Genomic DNA, 16,080 nt, shown 5'->3' on the forward strand with positions numbered 1-16,080 from the left:
CTAGCAACCAAATCAGGCAAGTTGCTTTGGCTGATCATTGGCAGATTCAGCTTATTTCAGTAGTTTCTGCTGTTAATCTTACAGACATCAGATTGTCAGCAGATCTCACCAAATTAGCTGGATCTGCCAATGGTCTGCAGAGAAATATATCACGTCTATAGCCAGCATAACATTATACACACAGATAAGGCTATACATTTCACGTGTCACTCCCTGGTCTCTGGGGGAGGGGGTTGTACTCCATCACTTCCTGGAGACTGAAATAATCTATGACATTTCTCTGTTGATTAATATCCATTCATCACAGCGACCATAAAGCACACCCACCCTGCTGTACTGTCTATACAGGAATGATGTGTGTATCACCAATATGGCTACCCACAGGGATCTTTTTAAAACTAAAAAAAATAAATACTTACAACATTTAAAAAACTGAAAGAACACATTAATTCTCTTTTACAGACTTATATTGAATCAATTAAATTAAAATTATATGGAGAGATGTGAGGCATTCCCTTTAAGTCGGCTGTAGACATAAGATAGTTCTTGGCTTAAAGCTATCATACCTGACTCCCCCATAAACATTTCTTTGGCAGTGGTTTATCTTGCCAGGGTACAAAGGATTAGGCATGTTAAATCTGGCATGCCCGATCCTCCATATTGCTGATGTCAGAGGACAGGCAGCTGCCTCCAAACACATTAGATTGTTGGCTAATCCTGCCAACATTGTCAGGTTTAACTGACATTTATCTAATGTATATTGGCCGGCTTTAGCTGAAACTGCTTATGGCAGATAATGAAACAATCGTGATTGGTTAGAATGGAAGCATAAAGTTTCAAAAGGGGACAAAGAAAGTGAAGGTGAGGTTTACGCACTTTTTTCCAACAGTTTGAATAAAGGTTTTTACCAATAATTGATTCTACATGTGAATATTGATTTAAAAAAAAAAAAAAGGAAAAAAGTGTGCATGTTTACGTGTGTGCAGAGAAATGTTACTCTGTGAATCTAATAACCACTATAGCTGCATTCGATAGCATTCAATAATTACAGTATATAACATATTCCAAGTTTATATTTTAAAATTGCACTAAAATTAGACAAGTAGACAATGAAACAGACGATTATATAGGTAGCCTAGTGATAGCTCAATATGTAAAAAAGAGTTATTGATATAAAAAAATTGTCTTTATTTTTTCCTGTTATATTATTTATTAATGGTGTAAATAAATCCATAGCAGTTCATATAGCTGGTCCGTTGCATATTTAGGACTGTTTGTTGCCTTTCTGCTTCCACAATCTACCAATTTAGCAGAAAGTTACAGGAGGTGCAAAGCTGGAGTTGTCAGCTGATACCGGACCCCTCAGAAAAGTGCAAAGTCATTACATGGCACTTGTAAACAGGGTTTTCTTCTTTAGAATGTATGGGTGGAAATGTAGATGAGATGATCGCAGTAGATGAAGCAGTTGCAGTGCGGTACTTTTCTTAAATGCTTTCTCTTGAGGTAATACGAATAAAAGTGAACATATGGTGTAACTAGCTGATCCTTGCCGAGGTAGGGGATAGTGAAATACGGCAACCAAGCCACGAGGTGTAACGAAGCCCAAAGATTGGGCTGTGGCAGGGCCAGCAGGGGGCAGTGTGAACTCTTCTTTTCACCAAGGGATTTGACTTGGGGCTACTCCGGGGAGCGGAGTCTAAGGCTGAATGCACACGTTGCGTATTACATGCCGATTTGCCGCACGTATTTTCATGTGCCAAATCCGCAGCATAATACAGTACCAGTAAAGTAAATGAGATTTGAAGAAATCTCTTCTACACTGTGAAGATTTTTTCTGCACGTAAATTTACCTGTGGTGCGTATTTAAAAATTCGCAGCATGTCAATTTATCTTGTGTTTCCACTTGTACATTGTATCTGAGTAAGTTTAACGAAAAATGCACCTGAATACGCAGCATAAAAACGCACCTATTTCCACATAAAAATGTAAAAACCGCACCTGAAAACGCATAAAAAAACAAACTTTCCGCCTCTGTACAAGGGTGTGGACTTTGCAGCGGGGGAACCCCAGGTCGCTACCCCTGGAGTAGTCTCTCTTGGTGACTGCTGACGTTAGCAGAGGTAGAGTAGTCAGGAGAGCTAGAGGTCAGGGCAGGAATCACAGGTTCGTCACGGTAAACGTAGCAATAGGTCAAGGCAGGCGGCAGACATGGATGGTCAAAACAGGCAAGGTCAGCACACAGGAATTCAACTAGACAGCAGGGATAACTTAGGAACACAGAGAACACTAAGAAACCAAATTTCTATGGAAATATGTTCCAGAGCAGGAGGAGGTTTTATAGTATGTCAGGTGATGGATTTAAAATGGAGGCGCGCAAACCCTTTAAGAATACAAGGGCCAGCACTGGTGCTAGAACCCAGCTGGAGCGCCTGCCAGATGCTAAGCAGCTAGGAAGTGGATGACAGCATGGACCAGGATGCTGGGGAAGGCCAGCATCGGGGAGCAGAGGCCATTACACCAGGGTTGAGTTATGCCTAGACATTAGACATTTGCAGGTAGATGTACAGGCATTCCTGATAAAGAAGCTACTGAGTTTATCTAAATGTAGGCAGAAAGACCAAATAGACCGATAGATAGACTGAAATACCAGATAGACCGATTGATAGACAGAATGACCAGATAGACAGACAGAAAGACCAGATAAACCGATAGACAGAAAGACTAGATAGAGCGAAAGACCAGATAGGCCGATAGATAGATCGAAAGACCAGACAGACCCAAAAGACCAGAAAGACTAGAGAGACCAGATAGACAGAAAGAGCAGATAGACAGAAAGACCCGATAGATAGATACATAGATAGATAGATAGATAGATAGATAGATACAGAAAGAATCGAAGATAGGAGCAACACTGTGGTTCCACGCCTGGTAAGGCCGGTGCTATGCTTCAAACAAAGGAATGACTTCTCCTTGTATAATACACATCAAAAAAGAGAAAGAGCGAAGCAGCACTCAAAAATAATTGAGTTTATTCATCTAACATCCACTACAACGTTTCACCGTCTCTATGAAGGCATTTTCAAGCTCTTTCTCTTTTTTGACGTAGATAGATAGATAGATATTACCAATTTCTCAGGATATCTAAAAGAAAATATCTGTTAGCCAAATTGTAGAAATCAGATGAACAGCAATGAACAAATGTAGATGAGAACACCATCTGGTTCATTGGCTTACTGCTCCTATTAAGAAGCTAAGAAGCAAAACAGAAGAGCCTATCCCAGTAGCAATCATACATTATTACTTTTTAATTGCTCTTCAGTGTGGAATTATTTCACTATAAATTTGTATATTGTAAACATTTAACATCTTGTTATTGGTAACTTTCTCTTAGCACAATTATGAGGAGCTCGTAAGGTTATAGAGTGGTTAAATCTGGGATAATTATTGTGCTTGTCAATGTCAAAATGGTTCAGTTAAAACATCTCAGTGACTTTTAGCATGGCACAATTGTTAAAGACTGATGTGCTGGCCTGGGCATTTCAAAAACAGGGCACCACTTGGGATTCATGTGCATAGAGCACTGCAATCCATATATGGAGAGTGATGACAGGGGCTTCCCCGGAGCCGGAGACCCGGGCAGAGCGCTAGTATAGGCTCTGCTCCGGGACTCTGGGGAAGCCTCTGACATCATTGTCCATACATGGACAGTAATGTCAGGGGCTTCTCTAGAGCCGGAGTCCCACTCCGGCTCTGGGGTTGCCCCTGACATCACTGTGCATATATGGACAGTGATGTCAGGAGCAGAGATGGAGTCCCAGGCAGAGCGCTAGTAGCGCTTTGCCTGGGACTCCTTCTCTGGGGTTGCCCTGACATCACTGTCCATATATGAACAGTGATGTCAGTAGCAGAGCTGGAGTCCCAGGAAGAGTGCTACTGGCGCTCTGCCCGGGACTCCAGCTGTAATGGCGGGGTAGGGAGACAGACAGATGAGCCCTAATCTACCCGCCACTCAGTCCCTGCCTACTTGCACGGCCCGTCCTAGGCGACGGCGTACAACTGGGTGACGGTCCCTACGCTCAATAAGTGCACGACAGACAAACAGACAAGGGTACACAGAAGCTAAGGGAAATGGGGCAGTTGCCCACGGCAACACCGTGAGCAACAAGAGTAGTGAACGAGCCGAGTCAAACCAGGAGTGTACGTGGTGCCAAACGCAGAGCAGGAGAGTAGTCAGTAAAGCCAGGGTCAAATGAAGCAGCGGTCAATAGGAAAAGCAGGAACAGCAGAGCCAGGAAGCAAGAGAATCACAGAAAAAGGACAAGCAGCAAATGAAGGTATAAGTAGACCAAGGGAGGGAGCTAGGACCGTCTGGCCAGGCTGTGATAGGTTCTCCCACACCTCAGCCTACCAGCCTGAGTGGTAGCAGAACGAGTCACTCTAGCAGACCTAGGCACAGATGCAGGCTGATTAACCACGGGCGTTGACACAGAAGCTGTGTCTGGCAGATCCTTTACAGTACCCCCCCTTTTATGAGGGGCCACTGGACCCTTCCTAGGTGGACCTGGCTTATTGGGGAACCGAAGATGGAACTTCCTAAGCAATAACCCGGCGTGAACATCCCGGGCGGGTACCCAAGTCCTCTCCTCAGGCCCGTATCCTCTCCAATGGACCAGGTACTGGAGGGAGCCTTGGACCATCCTGCTGTCCATAATCTTGGCCACCTCGAATTCTACCCCTTCAGGGGTGAGAACAGGGACCGGAGGTTTCCTCGAGGTAGCCAAGGACGGGGAGCAGCGTTTAAGGAGGGAGGCATGGAACACGTTGTGTATTTGAAAAGACGTGGGTAACTCCAGCCGGAAGGAGACAGGGTTAAGGACCTCACTGACCTTGTACGGCCCAATATAACGGGGAGCAAATTTTTTGGATGGAACTTTAAGGCGCAAATTTTTTGAAGACAGCCACACCAGATCTCCGACCACAAACAAGGGGTTAGTAGAACGTCTTTTATCTGCCTGAGTCTTTTGTATGCTCTGGGACGCCTCAAGGTTCTTCTGAACCTGGGCCCAGACTGTGCACAGTTCCCGATGAATGACATCTACCGGGATTGTTGGACCCACCAGGAGAAACGGAGGAGAACCGTGGGTTAAACCCAAAATTACAGAAAAAGGGGGAGACCCCTGACGAGTTACTGACCCGGTTATTAAGGGAAAATTCGGCGAAGGGAATGAAGGAGACCCAATCATCTTGACAGTCCGAGATGAAACACCTTAAATATTCTTCTAGAGACTGATTAGTCCTCTCAGTTTGGCCATTAGTTTCAGGATGGAAGGCCGAGGAGAAGGACAGATCAATCTCCAGCTTCTTACAGAAAGCTCTCCAAAACAATGAAACAAATTGTACCCCTCTGTCAGAAACAATATTGACAGGAACCCCATGGAGACGCAGGATGTGTTTGACAAACAAGGTAGCTAACGTCTTGGCATTGGGTAGTTTCTTGAGGGGCACAAAGTGACACATCTTACTGAAGCGGTCTACTACAACCCACACGACCAACTTGCCTTGGGATGGAGGCAGATCGGTGATAAAATCCATGGAGATATGGGTCCAAGGTCTCTGGGGAATGGGCAAAGAACATAGTAAGCCCGCTGGTCGGGACCTGGGAGTCTTGGACCTAGCACAAATTTCACAAGCGGCGACGTAGGCCTTAACGTCTTTAGGCAATCCAGGCCACCAATAGGTTCTAGAAATGAGGTGTGTGGTACCCAGGATGCCTGGATGGCCAGATAGTGCAGAGTCATGATTCTCCCTGAGTACCCTTAGCCGGAATTGCAGGGGAACAAACAGCTTGTTCTCAGGAAGATTCTCGGGAGCTTAACCTTGATCAGCCGCAATTTCGGAGACTAAGTCAGAATCAATAGAAGATATGATTATACCTGGGGGCAAAACACCAGCAGGATCCTCCTCCGGAGGAGGGCCGGCCATGAAGCTACGCGACAGTGCATCAGCTTTAATATTTTTAGACCCAGCCCTATAGGTGACCACAAAGTTGAATCTAGTAAAAAACAACGCCCATCGAGCTTGTCTCGGGTTTAGCCTCCGGGCAGATTCTAGGAAAACCAGATTCTTGTGGTCAGTAAGGACTGTTACCTGGTGCCTAGCCCCCTCCAGGAAGTGGCGCCACTCTTCAAATGCCCATTTAATGGCTAAGAATTTGCGGTTGCCAACGTCATAGTTACTCTCAGTGGGGGAGAACTTCCTGGAGAAGTAGGCACAGGGACGGAGATGGGTGAGAGACCTAGTACCCTGGGACAAGACAGCACCCACTCCCACCTCGGAGGCGTCAACCTCCACGATGAATGGCTCCATCTGATTAGGCTGAATCAGCACTGGGGCAGAGATAAAGCATTTCTTAAGGCTCTCAAAAGCCTGGACTGCCTCCAGAGGCCAGTGGGGGAGATCAGCACCCTTGCGAGTAAGGTCCGTAAGAGGCTTAGCGATGACTGAGAAGTTAGCAATAAATTTCCTGTAATAATTAGAAAACCCCAGGAAGCACTGTAAAGCCTTCAGGGAGAAAGGTTGGACCCATTCAGCCACAGCCTGAACCTTGGCAGGGTCCATGCGGAATTCGTTAGGAGTGAGGATTTGACCCAAAAATGGTAGCTCCTGCACCCCAAACACACATTTTTTGGTTTTAGCAAAGAGTTTGTTTTCCCGAAGGGCCTGGAGCACCTTCCTGACATGCTCAATGTGGGAGGACCAGTCCTTGGAAAACACAAGTATATCATCAAGGTACACTACAAGAAATACCCCCAGGTAGTCTCTTAAAATCTAATTTATGAAATTCTGGAAGACCGCGGGAGCATTACACAACCCAAAGGGCATGACGAGGAATTCGAAATGACCTTCGGGCGTGTTAAACGCAGTCTTCCACTCATCCCCTTCTCTGATTCGGATAAGGTTATAAGCCCCCCGAAGATCAAACTTAGAGAACCATTGAGCCTCTTGAACCTGATTGAAGAGATCAGGAATCAGAGGAAGGGGATACTGGTTCCTTACAGTGACCTTATTCAAGTTTCGGTAATCGATGCACGGCCTAAGACCACCATCCTTCTTCCCTACGAAGAAGAAGCCAGCACCTACCGGAGAAGTAGAGGGGTGAATGTAACCCTTGGTCAGGCTTTCCTGGATATATTCTCTCATGGCTTTACGTTCGGGACAAGAGAGATTAAATATCCTACCTTTAGGGAGCTTAGCTCCTGGTACCAAATCGATTGCGCAATCGTACTCTCTATGAGGAGGTAACTCTTCGGAGGCTTTTTTTAGAAAAAACATCAGCGAAGTCCTGAATAAACTCAGGTAGAGTGTTCACCTCCTCAGCGAGAGAAACCAAATTAATGGGAAAACAGGACGTCATGCATTCATTACCCCATTTAATAAGATCCTCAGTATTCCAGTTAAACGTGGGATTATGCATCTGCAACCAAGGAAGGCCTAAAACCAAATTGGACGAAAATCCCTGCATCACCAACACAGAACACTGATCCAAATGAATGGAGCCAACAATGAGTTCAAAAACAGGGGTATGCTGCGTAAAATAACCATTAGCAAGTGGAGTAGAGTCGATACCCACTACCGGGACAGGTTTAGGCAAATCAATCAATGGCATAGCTAGAAACATAGCAAATTCCACAGACATAATATTAGCAGAAGACCCTGAATCCATGAAGGCACTGCCGGTGGACGACCTACCATCAAACGAGACCTGAGAGGGAAGCAAGACCTTATTATGTTTCATATTTACGGGAAATACCTGTGCGCCCAAGTGACCTCCCCGATGGTCACTTAGGCGCGGAAGTTTTCCGGCTGGAGTATTCTTACGCTTAGGAAAGTCGTTCACTTGATTCTTGTCATCCCCACAGTAGAAGCAAAGACCATTCTTCCTCCGGAGCTCTCTATGTTGTTGGGGAGACACGGAGGCCCTGAGTTGCATTGGTTCATCCGAGTTTTCAGTGAAAGAACGAAGCAACGGAACCTCGGGAGCCATAATAGGGGAGCCAGAGGAGAAGGCACAAAAACCTTCAAGTCGGCGTTCCCTGAGACGTCGGTCAAGATGTACCGCTAAAGCCATAACCTGATCTAGAGAGTCAGAAGAGGGATAACTAACTAACAGGTCTTTCAGGGTGTTCGACAGGCCCAATCTAAACTGGCAGCTCAAGGCAGGGTCATTCCACCGAGACGCTACACACCACTTCCTAAAGTCAGAACAGTACTCCTCAACAGGTCTCTTACCCTGATGTAAGATCACCAGCTGACTCTCGGCAAAGGCAGTCTTGTCAGTCTCGTCATAGAAAGTTCAGGGGCGTGAGGAGCCAAGGAGAAGGCCCATTCCTGGGGGCCATCCTGGAGCCGGGACATAATTATACCCACTTGCTGGCTCTCAGAACCTGAGGAGTGGGGCCTTAAACGGAAATAGAGCCTACAACTCTCCCGAAAGGAGAAAAAAGTCTTCCGGTCCCCTGAGAACCGGTCAGGCAACTTGAGGTGGGGTTCAAGAGGTGAGGTGGAGGGCACCACCTGGGTCGCATCACACTGGTCGCACCTCTGAGCCAGGTCTTGGACCTGTAGGGAGAGACCCTGCATTTGCTGGGCCAGGGCCTCAAGGGGGTCCATAGTTGTGTCAGGGACCAGGGTAGAAAAGGTATTTGGGCCTGTGATTATGTAATGTCGGGGTAGGGAGACGGACAGGTGAGTCCTAATCTACCCGCCACTCAGTCCCTGCCTACTTGCACGGCCCGTCCTAGGCGACGGCGTACAACTGGGCGACGGTCCCTACGCTCAATATGTGCACGACAGACAACACAAGACAAGGGTACACAGAAGCAAAGGGAAGTGGGGCAGTTGCCCACGGCAACACTGTGAGCAACAGAGTAGTGAACGAGCCGAGTCAAACCAGGAGTGTACGTGGTGCCAAACGCAGAGCAGGAGAGTAGTCAGTAAAGCCAGGGTCAAATGAAGCAGAGGTCAATAGGAAAAGCAGGAACAGCAGAGCCAGGAAGCAAGAGAATCACAGGCAAAGGACAAGCAGCAAATGAAGATATAAGTAGACAAAGGGCGGGAGCTAGGACCGTCTGGCCAGGCTGTGATAGATTCTCCCACTCCTCAGCCTACCAGCCTGAGTGGTAGCAGATCGAGTCACTCTTGCAGACTTAGGCACAGATGCAGTCTGATTAACCACGGGCGTTGACACAGAAGCTGTGTCTGGCAGATCCTTTACACCAGCTCTTGGGTTGCCCCTGACATCTCTGTCCATATATGAACAGTGCTGTCAGGAGCAGAGCTGGAATCCCAGGCAGAGTGCTAGAAGCGGCTCTTCTCCGGGTCTCCAGCTCTGGACAAGCCCCTGACATCACTGTCCATATATGGACACTGATGTCAGTGGCTACCGCAGAGTTCCGGAGCAGAGCCTATACTAGTGCTCTGCTCTGGGACACCGGCTATGGGGTTGCCCCTGACATCACATTACGGTCCAGGAGGATCCCCTGACATCACTGTCTATGGACGGTGATGTGAGTGGCTCCTCCAGCAGAGGAATCCCCAGCCAAAGCGTCGGTAACGTTCTGGCTGGGGATTCCACCTCTAGAGGGAGCCCCAAAGGAGCTATCTACTGGGGGGGCACTATCAACAAGGGGTGTGTGGGGCATTATCTACAGAGGGCACGGTGGCAGTATCTACAGAGGGCACTGTTGCAGTATCTACAGAGGGTACTGTGGCTGTATGTACAGAGGGCGCTGTGGCAGTATCTACAGAGGGCACTGTGGCATTATCTACAGAGGGCACTATGGCAATATCTACGGGTGGGTGTGTGGTATTATCTACAGAGGGCACTGTGGCAGTATCTACAGAGGGCACTGTGGCATTATCTACAGAGGGCTCTGTGGCACTATTTAAAAAGGGCTGCCCAATCTTGACATTCGTGTGTCTCCCAAACCAAACCCTGCAAACTGAGTCGCCGGACTGAATTTAGCGACACTTAAACTGGATTGTTAAAATAAGCACGTGGATAAAAAACTCACAAATTTCCGTTAAGTTTAAACCTAGCACTATTATTATAGTAATGTAGTATTATTATAGTAATGTAGTATTGTTATAGTAATGTAGTATTATTATAGTAGTGTAGTATTATTAGTAATGTAGTACTATTATAGTAATGTTTTATTATAATAATGTAGTATTTTTATAGTATTGTAGTATTATTATTATAGTAATGTAGTATTGTTATAGTAATATAGTATTATTATAGTAATGTATTATTGTTATAGTAATATAGTATTATTATAGTGATTTAGTATTGTTATAGTCATGTAGTATTATTATAGTAATGTAATATTGTTATAGTAATATATTATTATTATTATAGTAATGTAGTATTGTTATAGTCATGTAGTATTGTCATAGCAATATAGTATTATTATTATTATAGTAATGTAGTATTATTGTTATAGTAATGCAGTAGTATTATAGTAATGTAGTAATGTTTTATTATAATAATGTAGTATTGTTATAGTAATGTAGTATATTAATGTAGTACTATTATAGTAATGTAGTATTATTATAGTAATGTAGTATTGTTATAGTAATATAGTACTATTATAGTAATGTAGTATTTTTATAGTAATGTAGTATCGTTATAGTAATGTAGTAGCATTATGGTAATGTAGTATTGTTATAGTAATGTAGTATTATTATAGTAATGTAGTATAGTTATAGTAATGTAGTATTGTTATAGTAATGTAGTATTATTATAGTAATGTAGTAGCATTATGGTAATATAGTACTATTATAGTAATGTAGTATTGTTATAGTAATATAGTACTATTATAGTAATGTAGTATTGTTATAGTAATGTAGTATAGTTATAGTAATGTAGTAGCATTATGGTAATGTAGTATTGTTATAGTAATGTAGTATTATTATAGTAATGTAGTATAGTTATAGTAATGTAGTATTGTTATAGTAATGTAGTATTATTATAGTAATGTAGTAGCATTATGGTAATATAGTACTATTATAGTAATGTAGTATTGTTATAGTAATATAGTACTATTATAGTAATGTAGTATTGTTATAGTAATGTAGTATAGTTATAGTAATATAGTACTATTATAGTAATGTAGTATTTTTATAGTAATGTAGTATCGTTATAGTAATGTAGTAGCATTATGGTAATGTAGTATTGTTATAGTAATGTAGTATTATTATAGTAATGTAGTAGCATTATGGTAATGTAGTATTGTTATAGTAGTGTAGTATTGTTATAATAATGTAGTATTATTATAGTAATAAAGTATTATTACAGTAATGTAGTATTGTTATAGTAGTTGAAATAACTAATTAATTACCATAATCTAAATCAGCAGCATGTCAATTTATTCTGCATTTTCGTTGATTTTCTGTTGCGGGTTTTCCCCATTGAATTCCATTGGATTCCGCAGCAGAAATCTCAGGAAAAAAAAAATCATACTTACCCAGAACACTCTCCTTCTTGCAGGCCGGCCTCTTGGGATGAGGTCACATGGACTGCAACGTCATCTTAGGAGGCCGGACTATGCGCAGAAGAGAGGTGAAGAGAAGTATGAATGTTTGTTGACTTTCTCCAGCGCTGCTTACCACAGCGGAAATTCTGTAAAAAAAAACAGAAGGTGCTTCGGGTTCCAGGTCAGATACACTGCACAGTTTTTACGCAGCGTGTCTGACCAGTGGGAACCTGGCCTTATCGGTCACATCTAAGTTGTGAACTTAGATGTGATCGGTAATAGCTCGATCCTGCGTGCCAGAGACACTGAACCCGTCAGTCCCGCTGACCTGATGGATGCAGGTTTCAGTGCTAGATACTTCTGCTCTGTATACAGGATACAAAGCAGCTGTATCTCAATGAGTTTAAATAATTTTAAATAAAAAGTAATTAGAAATTTGCACCAAACACACTGATACACATTTTTATTTAGAAAAAAAATTAAAAATAGTGTTTTCAGGTGTACATAGTCTTAAACTTTGCTTGGACCATAACTACATTCAGCCAATTCAGTTTATTAATTGATGTATTAACAGCACAGGCACCGGCTACATCAGCTGCTCTTTCTTCTGTTGTATATACAGAGATAAAGAACCCGTTTAGTAATTCTGCCTTCTCTTGATTCCATGTGATCATCTCCCCATTACCACTATTTAGGGGTCCCACATGTTCTGACCTCGGTTTTTTTGCATTTATATACTTAAATAATTTTTGGGGATTTGTTTTGCTATCATTGGCCACCTGCCTTTCATTTTGTATTTTTAGCTGATTTTATTACTTATTTACAGATTTTATTAAGCTCTAATATCTAGCATATAGTAGTATAATTACCCAAACTCGATTTTAAGATCTCCCATTTATCATTTGTACCGTTATTTGACATTAGTTGTTCCCTGTCGATGTCCTGAATTGCTGCCCTCATCCTGAGGAATTTGTCCTTCTTAGGATTTGTTCACATCTGCGTCGGGGTTCTGTTCATGGGTTCTGTAAGACCTCTTCATCACAGGAAACCCATGAATGGAAACCATAGCTTTCCGTTTGCATTACCATTGATTTCAATGGTAATGCTTCCGTTGCTAATGGTAATCAATGGTAATCAATGGTAATGCAAAAGGAAAGCTGTCAACCCATCAACGGAACTCCGTCACAGATGTGAACGAAGTCTTAAACGTAAGTGTTTTTGCCCTCCCACTCTGTGTTTATTTTTTACAGTATAAGGCCCCATGCACACGAAAGTAAAAACGCCCGTACTTACGGCCCGTAATTACGAGCCCATAGACCTCTATTAGCCACGGTACCTTCCTGTTTGCCTACAGGAAGGTGCCCGAGCCGTTGAAATATACGGAACATGTCCTATTTCAGGCTGTAATTATGGCACGGGCAGGCCCATAGAAGTCTATGGGCTCCCGTAATTACGGGTGGCTACGTGTGTGCACCCGTAATTACGGGAGCGTTGCTAGGCGACGTCAGGGGATAGTCACTGTCCAGGGTGCTGAAAGAGTTAACTGATCGGCAGTAACTCTTTCAGCACCCGGGACAGTGACTACCGCTGGAGTTAATAGTATTAAAAGTTAACTTACCCAGAACTCCCTGCTTCTTCTTCCAGTCCGGCCTCCCGATATGACGCAGCCAATCACAGGCCAATCACAGGCTGCAGCAGTGGTCACATGGACTGCCGCGTCATCCAGGGAGGTCAGACTGGATGTCAAAAGAGGGACGCGTCACCAAGACAACGGCCGGGGTACGTATGAACTTCTTTTACTTTCAATCGCTGCAGAAACTCTGTGTAAAGGATTTGCCTGACACAGCTTCTGTGTAGACGCCCGTGGTTAATAAGCCTGCATCTGTTCCTAGGTCTGCTAGAGTGACTCAATCTGCTACCACTCAGGCTGGTAGGCTGAGGAGTGGGAGAACCTATCACAGCCTGGCCAGACGGTTCTAGCTCCCACCCTTGGTCTATTTATACCTTCATTTGCTGCTTGTCCTTTGCCTGTGATTCTCTTGTTTCCTGGCTCTGCTGTTCCTGCTATTACCATTGACCTCTTCTTCATATTGACCCTGGCTTGTATGACTATTCTCCTGCTCTGCTTTTGCTACCGCGTACTCTCCTGGTTTGACTCGGCTCGTTCACTACTCTGTTGCTCACGGTGTTGCCGTGGGCAACTGCCCCACTTCCCTTTGCTTCTGTGTACCCTTGTCTTGTGTTGTCTGTCGTGCACATATTGAGCATAGGGACCGTCGCCCAGTTGTAAGCCGTTGCCTAGGACGGGCCGTGCAAGTAGGCAGGGACTGAGTGGCGGGTAGATTAGGGCTCACCTGTCCGTCTCCCTACCCCGACATTACATAATCACAGGCCCAAATACCTTTTCTACCCTGGTCCCTGACATAACTATGGACCCCCTTGAGGCCCTGGTTCAGCAAATGCTGGCTCAGAGGTGCAACCAGCGTGATGCTACCCAGGAAGTGCCCTCCACCTCACCTCTTGAACCCCACCTCAAGTTGCCTGACCGATTCTCAGGGGACCGGAAGACTTTTTTCTCCTTTCGGGAGAGCTGTAGGCTCTATTTCCGTTTAAGGCCCCACTCCTCAGGTTCTGAGAGCCAGCAAGTGGGTATAATTATGTCCCGGCTCCAGGACGGCCTCCAGGAATGGGCCTTCTCCTTGGCTCCTGACGCCCCTGAACTTTCTTCTGTTGACCTTTTTTTTTCTGCTCTCAGGCTCATCTATGACGAGACTGACAAGACTGCCTTTGCCGAGAGTCAGCTGGTGATCTTACGTCAGGGTAAGAGACCCGTTGGGGATTACTGTTCTGACTTTAGGAAATGGTGTGTAGCTTCTCGGTGGAATGACCCTGCCTTGAGGTGCCAGTTTAGATTGGGTCTGTCGAACGCCCTGACAGACCTGTTAGTTAGCTATCCGTCTTCTGACTCTCTAGATCAGGTTATGGCTTTAGCGGTACGTCTTGACCGACGTCTCAGGGAACGACGACTTGAACGTTTTTCTGTCCTTCTCCTCAGCCTTCCATCCTGAAACTAATGGCCAAACTGAGAGGACTAATCAGTCTCTAGAACAATATTTAAGGTGTGTTATCTCTGACTCTCAAGATGATTGGGTCTCCTTCATTCCCCTTGCTGAATTTTTCCTTGATAACCGGGTCAGTAACTCATCGGAGGTCTCCCCCTATTTCTGTAATTTTGGGTTTAATCCACGGTTCTCCTCCGTTTCACCTGGTGGTTCCAACAATCCCGAGGTAGATGTCCTTCATCGGGAACTGTGCACAGTCTGGGCCCAGGTTTAGAAGAACCTTGAGGCGTCCCAGAGCATCCAAAAGACTCAGGCAGATAAAAGACGTTCTACTAACCCCTTGTTTGTGGTCCGGGATCTGGTGTGGCTGTCTTAAAAAAACTTGCGCCTTAAAGTTCCGTCCAAAAAATTTGCTCCCCGGTAGATTGGGCCGTACATGGTCATTGAGGTCCTTAACCCGGTCTCCTTCCGGCTGGAGTTACCCCCGTCTTTTCAAATACACAACGTGTTCCATGCCTCCCTCCTGAAACACTGCTCCCCGTCCTTGGCTACCTCGAGGAAACCTCCGGTCCCTGTTCTCACTCCTGAAGGGGTAGAATTCGAGGTGGCCAAGATTGTGGACAGCAGGATGGTCCAAGGCTCCCTCCAGTACCTGGTCCATTGGAGACGATACGGGCCTGAGGAGAGGACTTGGGTACCCGCCCGGGATGTTCACGCCGGATTATTTCTCAGGAAGTTCCATCTTCGGTTCCCCAACAAGCCAGGTCCACCTAGGAAGGGTCCAGTGGCCCCTCATAAAAGGGGGGGTACTGTAAAGGATTTGCCTGACACAGCTTCTGTGTCTACGCCCGTGGTTAATCAGCCTGCATATGTTCCTAGGTCTGCTAGAGTGACTCGATCTGCTACCACTCAGGCTGGTTGGCTGAGGAGTGGGAGAACCTTTCACAGCCTGGCCACACGGTTCTAGCTCCCGCCCTTGGTCTATTTATGCCTTCATTTGCGGCTTGTCCTTTGCCTGTGATTCTCTTGTTTCCTGGCTCTGCTGTTCCTGCTATTACCATTGACCTCTGCTTCATATTGACACTGGCTTGTATGACTACTCTCCTGCTCTGCTTTTGCTACCACGTACTCTCCTGGTTTGACTCGGCTCGTTCACTACTCTGTTGCTCGCGGTGTTGCCGTGGGCAACTGCCCCACTTCCCTTTGCTTCTGTGTACCCTTGTCTTGTATTGTCTGTCGTGCACATATTGAGCGTAGGGACAGTCGCCCAGTTGTACGCCGTGCCTAGGACGGGCCGTGCAAGTAGGCAGGTACTGAGTGGCGGGTAGATTAGGGCTCACCTGTCCGTCTCCCTACCCCAACATTACAGTCTGCCCGAAAGGGCTACCCCTTCTCTCTATCCAGCACTGATAGAGAGAAGGGGCTGCCGATTAGTGCAGAGAAAACAGGTCCGTAAATACGGGTGGAATACTGGTGACAATGGA

Source organism: Rhinoderma darwinii, chromosome 4 (genome assembly GCF_050947455.1).
Source record: "Rhinoderma darwinii isolate aRhiDar2 chromosome 4, aRhiDar2.hap1, whole genome shotgun sequence".
Taxonomy (NCBI): Eukaryota; Metazoa; Chordata; class Amphibia; order Anura; family Rhinodermatidae; genus Rhinoderma; species Rhinoderma darwinii.